Source organism: Salvelinus sp. IW2-2015, linkage group LG14 (genome assembly GCF_002910315.2).
Source record: "Salvelinus sp. IW2-2015 linkage group LG14, ASM291031v2, whole genome shotgun sequence".
In the NCBI taxonomy this organism is placed as follows: domain Eukaryota; kingdom Metazoa; phylum Chordata; class Actinopteri; order Salmoniformes; family Salmonidae; genus Salvelinus; species Salvelinus sp. IW2-2015.
In genome coordinates this window covers 25,622,532-25,631,699 of record NC_036854.1, presented here as the reverse complement: position 1 = coordinate 25,631,699, position 9,168 = coordinate 25,622,532, and the positions used below count along the sequence as shown (strand labels likewise).

Here is a 9,168-nt window from a genome sequence, read left to right as displayed (position 1 = left end):
TACAAGCGTCAGTGTTCAGCAAGTAACATTCATTCTATGTGGGGGTAACTAGTAGACTACAGCTGTCAGTGTTCAGCAGAGTAACATTCATTCTAATGTGGGGTAACTAGTAGACTACAGCTGTCCGTGTTCAGCAGAGTAACATTCATTCTAATGTGGGTAACTAGTAGACTACAGCTGCCGTTGTCAGGAAGTAACATTCATTCTAATGTGGGGTAACTAGTAGACTACAGCTGTCAGTGTTCAGCAGAGTAACATTCATTCTAATGTGGGTAACTAGTAGACTACAGCTGTCCGTGTTCAGCAAGTAACATTCATTCTAATGTGGGGTAACTAGTAGGCTACAGCTGTCAGTGTTCAGCAAAGTAACATTCATTCTAATGTGGGGTAACTAGTAGACTACAGCTGTCAGTGTTCAGCAGAGTAACATTCATTCTAATGTGGGGTAACTAGTAGACTACAGCGTCAGTGTTCAGCAAGTAACATTCATTCTAATGTGGGGTAACTAGTAGCTACAACGTCTGCAGTTCAGCGCAAGGTAACATTCATTCTAATGTGGGGTAACTAGTAGACTACAGCTGTCAGTGTTCAGCAAGTAACATTCATTCTAATTGGGGTAACTAGTAGACTACAGCTGTCAGTGTTCAGCAAGTAACATTCATTCTAATGTGGGGTAACTAGTAGACTAGCAGCTGTCAGTGTTCAGCAAGTTAACATTCATTCTAATGTGGGGAGAACTAGTAGCTCAGCTGTCAGTGTTCAGCAAGTTAACATTCATTCTAATGTGGGGTAACTAGTAGGCTACAGCTGTCAGGTTCAGCAAGTTAACATTCAGCATTTGAAATCCATTAACTCAGTTTGATTTTCGTACTTGAACTCAAAACGAACAATTGTTATTATCAATCTATTAACGTTACTCAAAGATTACCACAATTTCTAGTGTGTATTCTGTATCTATCGTAAGGTGTTTGAATTATAGACTACTAGCTAAGTTACTTATGCAGAGTAGGGCAGAGTAGGGCTAGCTATGAACTAGTAACTTAGGCTGGTAGTTGATTTAAGGGTACAGTTATGATAATGGGTATTTGTAATTAAGATTGAGATTGGACTAAAATGTGGGTAATTGGATGCTTAGATGTAACCATAGACTGTCTTATTTTTGCATAGGGTCAGTTAAACATGAAAAGAAAGAGGAGAGATATTAGACTTCTGTTCCAAAAAGACCCAATGGTAGGCCAGGCCTATACTTTAAACTACACATTTTAGTTAGCAGCTGTTAGTATCTAATCTTCAGCTGTCAGTGTTCAGCAAGTTAACATTCATTCTAATGTGGGGTAACTAGTAGGCTACAGCTGTCAGTGTTCAGCAAGTTAACATTCAGCAATTTGAAATCCATTAACTCAGTTTGATTTTCGTACTTGAACTCAAAACGAACAATTGTTATTATCAATCTATTAACGTTACTCAAAAGATTACCACAATTTGCAGATAGCCTGTTTGCTATCGTAAAGGTGTTTGAATTTATAGCTAGCTAAGTTACTTATTGCAGAGTAGGGCAGAGTAGGGCTAGCTATGAACTAGTAACTTAGGCTGGTAGTTGATTTTAAGGTACAGTTATGATAATGGGTATTTGTAATTAAGATTGAGATTGGACTAAAATGTGGGTAATTGGATGCTTAGATGTAACCATAGACTGTCTTATTTTTGCATAGGGTCAGTTAAACATGAAAAGAAAGGGAGAGATATTAGACTTCTGTTCCAAAAGGACCCAATGGTAGGCCAGGCCTATACTTTAAACTACACATTTTAGTTAGCAGCTGTTAGTATCTAATCTTGTGGATCCCTTAATTATACATTTGAATTAGAGATATGACACATTATTTAACGTGTATTTCCGGCATTTCAAGATCAAGAGAAGGTGGTCCTGTACAGCCGTGTTTGAAAACATTTCCCAGAACTCAGCACGGTACTAGGAAAAGGGCTTTCAACATCTCCTGGTATAAAGGACAATTCATGGCTTGGATATTCTGTAAATCAAGATTTGACGTATTGTTTCATCTATAGGCATTTGTCTGTGCCCAATACACCTGAATCTGCCTTCAGAATCACAATCAGGTTTTTGTAACTGGAAAAAGGAGCTGTTTAATGATTCTGGGTTTAAGCTCCAATCGAAGGCAGAGCATCATATCAATGCTATGTATGCTTGGAATCAGCATAAAAGGGCTATTGACAGCAACTCATCAATGTTAGATGTCATAAATGGGGACCGGAAAAAGAAAGTGGAGGAAAACTATACTTACATTAAAACAATTGCAGATGTGCTCCTATTAACTGCCACTCAAAATATAGCGCAGAGAGGCCATCGAGAGTCTGATGACTCTCACAACAAGGGTCATTTTTGAACAATCTTAGAAGAAATAGCAAAACATGACCCTCTCGTAGAGAAAAGGATGAATGCATGTGGCAATGCTAAGTACACAAGCCAACAAATCTAGAAGGAAGTTCTTGAGGGCTGAGCTGAGATGGTACAACGGTAAATAATAAGAGAAAAAGGAAGTGAAGTTTTTTGTGTAATTTCAGATTAAACCAAAGATTTAAAATAACACGTCTTTAGTTGTGAGGTTCTATGACAACGGGGGCCATCCACAAAAGCTTTTTATACTTTCAGCCAGCTGAAAGCTTAGATGTAAAAGGTCTCACAAAAATGATCATTGATTGCCTTGACAAACATGGTCTGGACTATAGAAATAATCTTGTGGGGCAAGGCTGTGACGGTGCATCCGTCATGAGCGGAAAGCATTCTGGTGTGTCTGCACGGATTAAAAACAGTGCAAGATTTGCATTTTATGTGCACTGTAATGCACATTGTTTTGAATTTGGTTCTTGTCGATGCTGTAAAATCAGTGCCTGAGGCAAGGGCTGTGGATCTAGTAGGTGCCCTTACAGACACATTACAGGACTACAGAAGTGAGGGTTACTTTGGATAACTATGGAAGGAGGTTGAAGAGATTGCAGAGCACTGCAAAATAAGTGTAAAAACAGTGGGAAGGGACAGACGTCTACTCTCCTTGACTTGTTGTGTTTCTAGAACCTTTCTAGAACCTTCCATGAGCCATATTGATGGGCATCAAAATTGTTTTTATTTTTCAAGCCCATTTCTGCTTGATACCTGGTATGTCAAATTGCAGTATGTTTTTTTTGTAATGTACTTTTTGTAAATAACCTGTGCAAATTTATGTAACACACAAATGCTATCTTATCTCCTTGGTGCTTGAGCTTTATTTTCTGAAAATCAGAGGTATGGACTCGAGTTCACATGATCTGGACTCGAGTCAGACTCGAGTCACAAATATGATGACTTGCAACTCGACTTTGACTTTAACACCAATGACTTGTGATTGACTTGGACTTGAGCCCTGTGCCTCGACCTGACTTGACACCTCCCCAAGCCCAGATATAAAAAATGATGCTATTAAAAAAGTGTGCATGCATCAACTCTTCATTTAACAGATTACAGTTTGATTCGGACAGCAGCCAATCAAATTGGCCAGCTGAGAAAAAGTTGTGCGTGGCAGTGCAGAGGAATGTCGGCGGGTGCAGATGGGAGCCCTTGGAAAGATGATACCCTAAATTATTATTTTGGATATAAATACGACGCTGTATCAACAAAAAATTGATTGCAACTTGCAAAACACGCGGGAAGAAAATTACAGACGGAGGCGCAACAATTTCCAACTTTGTTCGACTTTTGAAGCTGCACAAAGAACGGTAAGTCGTGGCTAATATAGCCGACAGCTATATATTTTGAATTCTTTACTAGTGTATACATGTAGGCTAACGTAACTTTAATCAATGAGCCTCTACACACTGCCTGATGTTACTGCTGTTCCTAAAACCATTGACATACGTTAGCCTACTGTAACCACACAGAGAAGAGAGAGAGAGAGAGTGTGAGTGTGTGGTGTGTGTGTGTGTGTGTGTGTGTGTGTGTTTGGTGCGTGCGTGCGTGCGTGCGTGCGTGCGTGCGTGCGTGCGTGCGTGCGTGCGTGTTAAGGTTGGGCGACTGTGTACAAGCCTACATTGCCCGATTGCGATCCTCGATAGTCGATCACTATTGGGGGGTCTTTCTCATGGCTACCCATGTATTTCCATGGAAATATAACGTTTATTTGGAAAGTAAGAAATATATAGATATTTTTAAAAGCATTCATGATTTGTGTAAATGTAATATACTAACTATTACTCTTGTTAAAAATATGAAATGGTATTACATTTGGTTTAGAGCACATTATGTTTAGGACTCAAACTCAAAGTTTAGGACTTGAGACTTGACTCGGACTTGCCTGTCTTGACTTGGGACTTGACTCGGACTTGCCTGTCGGGACTTGACTCGGACTTGCCTGTTTTGACTTGGGACTTGACTTGGGACTTGACTCGGACTTGCCTGTCTTGACTTGGGACTTGACGTGGGACTTGACTTGGGACTTGAGTGCTCAGACTTGAGACTTACTTGTGACTTGTAAAACAATGACTTGGTCCCACCTCTGCTGAAAATGTTTTGGATGTTCAACACTTATAGACCCAGATTGTATATTCATGAAAACAGAGTGACCCAAGTCTCTCCAGTATGTGAGTACAGTAGTGTGTGTGTGTGTGTGTGTGTGTGTGTGTGTGAGAGAGAGAGAAAGAAAGAAAGAAAGAAAGAAAGAAATTGAGCTGCAGTTCCGAGGTAGAGACACTGACTATTCATAGTATGTTAAAGAATTCTAGTGAAGTAACCCTTCTGGACCACACTATCTGCCACATTGAAGAACTCCGGGTGAAGTGAATTATCACTTCTACCTCTAATCAGAAATCATAGGATTCATTCATGCTCCTTAGATGCCAGGTCAGGGTTACACACTGATTTTCTGTCATGGTCTATGGACCCCCTAAAGTAGCCTTGGCCACCCCATGTATAAAACTCCAGTTCCGCCACTTCCTGTCTGTGGACAAGGTTATGACATTCAGCTTTGGTTTTATTTCCCTGGTTACAGGGTAAGCAAACCAACATGTCATTTTGTTATTTGGGTCAACTATCCCTTTAAGTTACAAACGCTATAAAAACTCCCATGGGGGTTGAATTGGTTCCATGTTGTTCATAACTATAACTTTAATTATTACTTTCTATGCCACAAAGTACATTGCCAGTCTACATCACACAATATAGCAGAGTTTATATATGCAGCCCAATTCTGATCTTTTACCCAAGTCTTGGCAAAAGATTTGATCTGACTGGTTAAAAGACCAATAATTGGACAAAAAGTATCTGAATAGAAAAACCTGTGTAAATCAGAATTGTGCTGCCTGTGTGAACGCAGCCAGTGAGGTATTCCAGCCACAGTCTGTAGCCTACTTGAACAGCAACCAAGCTCAGATCTAGTGGGACACAGGTGGCCTATGGTATCTTTGTATAAAATATTCAATAGCTTTTTCAGCATTGGAAACTCCTGGTACTCTTAAAGCACCACTCGAGACCTCATCTCATTCAGTCCTCTCATACGCGGAAAAAGAACCAAACACTTGAATAACAAATAAGGCAATTTACTGGGAAACAATTGCTATTGCTACCCACAAATGATTGATCCATGTCGATTGTGTGCCTGGATAAGACACAGCCAAAACATCTGTCTCTTCATCAGTACGTCTTTGTGAGTGCTGTTTGCTTTCTCAGGAATGGGGAAATGTGGGGATTTGGTTCACACCCATACAGGACGCCAGAGATCCAGGCAAGCAGACAGTGTTTCAGAAATAGAATGGTGGTAGAACTGCACGTACAGGTACTCGTACATCATAACACTGTCTAGCAGGTGGTGAAAGGTCTGGAGATTTGCCTGGGGGGAGACTGAGGACTGAATACTGGAGACGTCCATGAGGAGCTGAAAGACAGGCATCTCTCCCTTAACACCTTCAGGTTGATTGATCTCACACACACACACACACACACACATTAGGGAAGTCATTCAACCCAGGGTTCAACTAAAAGACAGTACATACAGTGTAGATATAGGGTTTCACGCTTCGGTTGATTTTATAATTTATGATGTTAATACTTGATATGTTGGATTCGTGTCTCTATCTCAACCAAAAATATAAGTTTAAGAATAGGACTAAATCAAATCAAACTTATTTAAAGTTCAATTTAATTTAGTCCTATTCTTTAACTTAGATTTTTGGTTGAGCTAGAGATGTGAATCCAACAGATCAATTATTAATTTGTAGACAAACTGGAATTAAAGTCAGACTAAGTCAGTGGCACAAAATATAAATCTCCTTCAAATGTTGATATTTGGTTGCATTGGCAACAAAACACAATTCAATATGACTTTTGCAAAACACTATATAGACGTTTAACTTGTTGACAAGTTAACAAATGATATGTTGGATTCATGTCTCCAACTAAACCAAAAATACAAGTTAAAGAATAGTATTAAGCCAGTGTCTCAGATGAAACTATCCAAGCACTAGATACATCTCCTTTAAATGTTGATATTTGGTTGCGTTGTCAACCTAAAACAATTTCATATCACTTTTGTAAGACAGCCTTAATTAACTTTAGGCTATTTACTATCTTACAAACTAATTTACAGTTGAAGTCGGAAGTTTACATACACTTAGACTGGAGTCATTAAAACTAGTTTTTTAACCACTCCACAAATTTCTAAACAAACTATAGTTTTGGCAAGATGGTTAAAACATCTACTTTGTGCATGACACAAGTAATTTCTCCAACAATTGTTTACAGACAGATTATTTAACTTATAATTGTCACGATTGTAATAAGGAGTGGACCAAAATGCAGCGTCGTATGTTTCCATCCTTTTATTAGGAAGAAAAACCTCAAATAACAAAAAAACAATAAAGCGAACAAACTAAACGACACGTGAAGCTCAGAGTAGTGCTCACAGGCAACTGTACCTAGACAAGATCCCACAAAGCACAAAGGGGAAATGGCTGCCTAAATATGATCCCCAATCAGAGACAACAATAAACAGCTGCCTCTGATTGGGAACCATAACAGGCCAACATAGACCATAAATAACCTAGATGACGTCACCCGCTCCGGACCGTGATCGTCGCCGGAGGAACCGGACCGTAGAATCGTTGCCGGGGACTCCGGAACGTAGATCGTCGCGGGGACTCCGGACCGTAGATCGTCGCTCCGGACTGGGAACCTCGCAGGAAGCTCCGGACAGATAACCCTCGCTGGAGGCTCTTGGACCGCAGACCTTCTGTTGACACGCACCTCTGGTGAGTGTGGGGAGCAGGCCAGGACGTACTGGACTGTCGAGGCGTACTGGAGGCCTGTTGTGTGGGACGTTACAGGTGGCACCGGCTGATGACACGCACCTCTGGGTGAGTGCGGAGGAGAGACAGGACGTACTGACTGTCGAGGCGTACTGGAGCCATGCGTGGACCGGTACAGGTGGCACCGGGCTGATGACACGCACCTCAGGCGAGTGTGAGGAGCAGCCACAGGACGTACTGGACTGTGAAGGCACACTGGAGGCCTGATGCGTGGGACCGGTACAGGTCACCGGGCTGATGACACGCACCTCAGGGCGAGTGTGAGGAGCAGGCACAGGACGTACTGGGCTGTGGAGGTGCATGGAGACCTGGTGCGTAGAGCTGCACAGATGGTCCGGAACGATGACACACTCAGCACGGTGAGTACGGGGAGCTAGAACAGGGACTACTGGTGGAGGCGCACTGGAGACCTGGTGCGTAGAACCGGCCCACATGGCACCGGACAAATGACACGCTCCTCAGGACGGGTATAGGAAGCTGCACAGGTGGCATCGGACAGCTAACACGCTCCTCAGACGAAGCTTGTGCATACTATGCCAAACCAATAGCTCTCTCGCTTCACTCTCCAACAACTCCTCGAAGGTCTCTAATCCTCCCCTCCGCTTTCACTCTCCTCCAATTTGTCCAATAACTCACGCTCTGACTCCTCAACTTCACCGCACCAGTGTGCCCCCCCCCCCCCCCAAAAAAAAACATTTGAGGCGGCTTCTTTGCTTTGCCTCGTGCCGCGAACACCGGCGTTGTCGCTGTCCTTCTTCACCGTCGCTCTGCTTCCATGGAAGGCTTTCGCTCCTGCCATTATCTCCTACACAAGTCGCATCGTTTTTACCTCTGGATATCTCCCAGGCCAGGATACCGTTCTCTCCTGCGCACACTGCTTGTCTGTTTGTGGTGGATCTCCTGTCACGATGTTCATAAGGAGGGGACCAAAATGCAGCGTGGCTGCCTAAAATGATCCCCAATCAGAGACAACAATAAACAGCTGCCTTGATTGGGCACATAACGGCAACATAGACATATAACACTACTGACTAGTCCACCCAGCCCTAGTCACACACCGAGCCGAACCAACATACATAGAGAATAAAAAGCTTTCTGTCGAGCGTGACAATAATTAAACTGATCACAATTCCGATGGGGTCAGAAGTTACATACACTAAGTTGACTGTGCCATCAACAGCTTGGAAAATTCCAGAAAATTAGTCATGGCTTTGAAGCTCTGATACGTAATTGAACATCATTTAAGTCAATTGGAGGTTGACCTGTGGATTGATTCAAGGCCTACCTTCAAAATCATGGCCTCTTTGCTTGACATCATGGGAAATCAAGAATCAGCCAAGACCTCAGAAACAATGTTAGGCCCAACAAGTCTGATTCATCCTTGGGAGCAATTTCCAAATGCCTGAAGGTACCACGTTCATCTGTACAAACATATTACGCAAGTTAAACAACATCCGGGACACACGCAGCCATCATACCGCTCAGGAAGGAGACACGTTCTCTCTCCTAGAAACTGGTACTTTGGTGTGAAAAGTCAAAATCATCCAGAACAACAGCAAAGGACCTTTGTGAAAGGATCAGGAAACAGTTACAAAAAGTACTATATCACAGTAAAACGAGTCCTATATCGACATACTGAAAGCCGCTCAGCAAGAGAAGACCACTGCTCCAAAACACACATAAAAAAAGCCAGACAACGTTTGCAACTGCACATGGGAAATAAATCGTACTTTTTGGGAAATATGTCCTCTGTTGGCGAATTAAAAATATAATGGATTGCCATAAGACACACATCGTTATGTTTGGAGACAAAGGGGGGGC

At 42.1% G+C, this 9,168-nt stretch overlaps 1 long non-coding RNA gene across 1 annotated transcript; it reads left to right on the top strand.

The window, feature by feature from the left end:
* Positions 1-25: 25 nt before the first annotated feature.
* On the top strand, positions 26-3,049 carry LOC139028617 (uncharacterized). Its single transcript, XR_011480816.1, has 3 exons — positions 26-470; positions 757-814; positions 1,302-3,049. It is a non-coding gene; the product is annotated as an uncharacterized lncRNA (long non-coding RNA).
* Positions 3,050-9,168: the final 6,119 nt, after the last annotated feature.